The following is a 4,843-nucleotide window of genomic DNA, read 5'->3' on the forward strand; positions in this document are numbered from 1 at the left end:
CATCTCAATCATGGTGCATCCTGGTGTGATCTCTTCTGGGTCCAGCTTGCCCGGGACCCTCCATGCTTCCCAGACCCATATGTCCATCTCCTTCGCAAAATTTGGGAAGTTTTTCTCATTTTTTTCAATTCTTGCTTCCTCACTCTGCACTAGTTGACTGTTTTTATTTTCTTCCTTATATTCCAAATCATTGATTTGATCCCCAGTTTTCTTCCCTTCACCATTGGTTTTGTGTGGATTTTCCTTTGTTTCACTTAGTATAGCCTTCACTTCTTCTCTTATGCATTTGCCATTACTCAAGCATATCTGTCAAGTCTGTGAGCATCTTTATCACCAGTGTTTTGAATTCTTCATCTGTTAGGTTGTCTGTCTCCTCATCTGTTATGTTGGCTATCTTCTTGTCACTTAGTTCTCCCACTGGAACCTTGATTTGTTTCCCCTTTGGGTCATACTTCTCAGTCTCCTCATTCTGGCAGGCTCCTGTGTTTGTTTGCCTCTGTGTGCACTCTGCTTCTTAACTCTCCTCACCAACCACACACAGAAGAAACTTGGTTTTTCTTATTTTAACCTGAAAGATTTGTATAGATAACAAAAATGGTGAGCAATTACTTTCTAAGGAAGGGGGTTCTGCTGTTCATCAGAGCCGAAGACGATAAGGTATGTAGACCTGGTGATAGAAGCTGGACTTCTGCTGAGTTGTTTTTCATAACTGTGGAGGAAGGCCCCAGGGTCAGAGAAAGATGTTCCAGAATTAGTTGACTGAAAAGAGGGGCTTTGGGAGAGCTAACATATCAAATCGAGCATATTTAAGTTGAATTCCACAGGGTCTATAATGTAACCTCCTTTGTCAGTTTTTCCTATTAAATCTTAAGTAAAATCTGTGTCCAAGAGAATGTAAGAGGCAAAGAAGACAAGTGATATTTATTTATTACATCATTGAAACTGTAGAGGAGGGAAAAACTTTTGCTCTACACAGTTTATTCAGTGATCAAGGGCCTATAAATTAAACTAACAAAGACATTTTAACATAAGAAAAGGCATTAAAACTTTATTTATATTAATAATTTTATGTGCACAGGGGCTTTATAGAAAAGAAATGAAAAACCAAAGAAGTGGTTAGTCCTGGGGGCTTATATACCATTTTGACAAAAAGAGAAGTGACTAGACACAGGAAAGAAAGTTTATAGGAAGGTGACTAGGAAATGTATGGGGGTAACTAATGGTAGATAAAGATTTGTTGACATAGCATCCAAACCATAGAGAATTTTTATGAATATATTTGAGCCAACTGATGCCAACTGCTGGGAAGAAAAATCTCAATGGAATGACAGAATGACAGTTTTACAGCTTATTTATACCACAGAATAAAAGGAGACATAAGTAGGGTTACGTGAAATTGAAATTTGTTGATGGTAGAATAAGGGGGTAAGAGAAAGGAAAGATGTGGGATCTCTGGAACTAAATAAAAAGAAAGCAGAGAGACAGTACTTCTTTTACTTTGGTGGGTACAGGATACTTAAGTTACATTTACAGAACTTAGAGATGGTATGAAGGGAGCAAGATAGCAGTGATGTACCCTGAGGGGTCTGGAATAGGAGATTACTGTGACATTTCAAAGATATGTTATTTTAGATGCAAAAAGACAATAGACAGCCTCACTTAAAGTAAAGATTGAACTTTATCAAGGAAGCTACAAGCCTAGAACATGATTACCTGCCATGACTCGCTTTTAGTTAGAATTTTTATGCTCAGGCCATCTGATATGGTTACTTTTAGTCTCTGAGTTTATAGGGCCTGCCATTCAGGCCTCCCCTGAGCTTATCAGGTTTAGTATGTGCCCCCTTTCATTCACAGATTATTTATGCAGACTCATTTTGGTGTCATTTCTAGTGATGAGTCATTCTTCTCTTCCTGATATAGAAGAGGAGGTACATTTACAAGTGGATTTTTTTTTATGAAAAGGAAATTTATGCTCTGCTTTTACTCAGATAGGAGGAGGACACCTCCTGTATCCTTTGTCTCAATTGCCTTCGGTTCAAAGTAATCCTATGCCAAAGTGACATTTTTTGATTCCCTTCAACATATTTTACAATGAATAAGTCCCTGTGCATCTTGCAGGTGTTCTCTTGGCAAGAGTTCCTTGAGGTTTTAGGTCCTTGCCTGTTTTTTATTTTATTTTTTACTGATTTTGGAGAGAGAGAGAGGAAAGGAGAGAGAAAGAGCATTCATTGTTTGGTTCTTGTATGTGTCCTCGCCAGGGACTGAACCCACAACATTGGTGTATCTGACAATACTCTAACCAAATGAGCTACCCAGCCGGGCCTAGGTCCTTGCCTTTTTTAAGTTCAAGGTAGTCTGCTACTTGAGGCTCTGATTTCTCTTTATGCTCTCCACCCATATCAGTTCTTGTAGAGCCGGTATTCAGAGCAAAATAATGAAGTTATCAGAACGGGATTTCACTAAATCTATTGAGCCTAACTATATAAATTCAATCTGTCTTTTTTTGAAAGTTACTGAATTATCTTAAATGATACAAAAATCAGTTTCTAAATCAAAATTATGGCAACTGCCCATTTTATCACTCTCTCTTCTCCCCAGCACTTCCACATTTGACTAGGTTCCATCATAGACACTGAGTTGGAACACAATCCCTATTGTCTTAGCTCCAGTTGAACACTTATGATTGATTCACTGTCCAAGAACAGTTTCTGTTCTCTGTGACTTAAAAGAGACATCTTTAGTCCCTGAGCTCTTGTGTCAACTAATTATTAGCAAAAGGCATAAGGAAGAAAATCCCCTAGACCAATGCTGCAGAGGAGGAGAACCTCTGCCAAAGCCTGGAGCTCTAGGGAGGCTTCCCTATCAGTCAGGAACTAGAGCAGCAATCACAATGCTACTCAAGACTGCTCAGTGTTCCAGGCCTGAGCCTTCTTCTTAACAAGGGTGAGACTCTTTGGCTCCCATGGTGCAGGAAGGAGGAAGACCCCAATAGCACTGCATCTCCATTTTCTTTTTGATCTTAAAACTTGGTTGGTCATTTCTTTTTTAATTAAAAATTTTTATTCTATTTTATTGTTGTTCAATGACAGTTGTCCCAATTTTTCCCCCATTGTTCTTCCCTGCCCTGTCCACCCCCCCACTCCCACAGTCAATCCCCACACTGTTGTCCATGTCCATGGATCCTTTATGCCTGTTCCTTGACTAGACCTTTCCCCATCATTTCCCTGTTATAGCCTTTCCTTCTTCCATCTGGTAGCTGTGAGTTTATTCCTTATTTCCATGTCTCTGATTCTATTTTGCTCGTTTGTTTATTTTGTTCATTAGGTTCCACTTATAGGTGAGATCATATGGTATTTGTCTTTTGCTGCTTGGCTTATTTCACTTAGCACAATACTCTCCATTTCCATCCATGCTGTCATGAAGGGTAGGAGTTCCTTCTTTCTTACTGCTGCATAGTATTCCATTGTGTAAATGTAGCACCGTTTTTTGATCCACTCATTTACTGATGGGCACTTAGGCTATTTTCAGCACTTGGCTATTGTAAATAATGCTTCTATGAACATTGAAGTGCACAGGATCCTTTGAATTGGTGTTTCAGGACTCTTAGGATATAATCCCAGGAGTGGGATCAGTGGATCAAAAGGCATAAAAATAAAGTACCTAGGAATAAACTTAACCAAGGAGGTAAAAGACCTGTACTCAGAAAACTATGGAACACTGAGGAAAGACATTAAAGAAGACACAAATAAATGGAAACCTATACCATATTCATGGATGGGAAGAATTAACATCATTAAAATGTCCATACAATCCAAAGTAATCTATAGAGTCAACACAACCCTTATTAAAATACCAATGGCATATTTCACAGATATAAAACAAATATTTCAAAAATGACCCTGAATAGCCTCAGCAATTTTGAGAAAGAAGAACAAAGTAGGGAGAAATCACAATACCTGATATAGATATAAAACTATATTACAAGGCTACTGTAATCAAGACAGTCTGGTACTGGCATAAGAACAAACACACAGATCAATGGAACAGAATAGAAGGCCCAGAAATAAATCCACGACTCTGGTCAATTAATATTTGACAGAGGGGGCAGGAGCATAAAATCGAGTAAAAATAGCCTCTTCAATAAATGGTGTTGGAAGATCTGGACAGGTACATGCAAAAAAATGAAAATAGACTGCCAACTTATATTGTACACCAAAATAAACTCGAGATGGACAAAAGACTTGAACATAATCCATGATACCATAAAAATCATAGAGGAAAACATAGGCAGTAAAATTTCAAATATCCCATGCAGCAATATTTTTGCCAATGTATCTCCTAGGGCAAGGGATACAAAGGAAAGAATAAACAAGCTCCTGCATGGCTAAAGAAAACATCAGCAAAATGAAATGGGAACCAACCATATTGGATAAAATATTTGCCAGTGATACCTCAGAAAAGGGTTTATCTCCAAAATAGATAAAGAACTCATAGACCTCAATACCAGGAAGACAGACAATCCAATTAAAAAATGGGCAAAGGACCTGAACAGGCACTTCTCCGAGGGGGGCATACCGAGGGCCCATAAACATGAAAGGATGCTCAACATCACTAGCCATCAGAGAGATGCAAATTAAAACCACAATGAGATACCACCTCACACTGCTCAGAATGGCCATCATTAAAAAATTAACAAACAACAAGTGTTGGTGAGGAACCCTAGTGCATTGTTGGTGGGAATGCAAACTGGCGTAGCACTGTGGAAAACAGTATGGAATTTCCTCAAAAACCTAAAAATGGAACTGCCTTTCGGTTAGGCATTTCTTTGTTATATTCATCACTT

The sequence above is a fragment of the Furipterus horrens genome, unplaced genomic scaffold (assembly GCF_987537825.1).
Source record: "Furipterus horrens unplaced genomic scaffold, mFurHor1.1.pri manual_scaffold_7, whole genome shotgun sequence".
Taxonomy (NCBI): Eukaryota; Metazoa; Chordata; class Mammalia; order Chiroptera; family Furipteridae; genus Furipterus; species Furipterus horrens.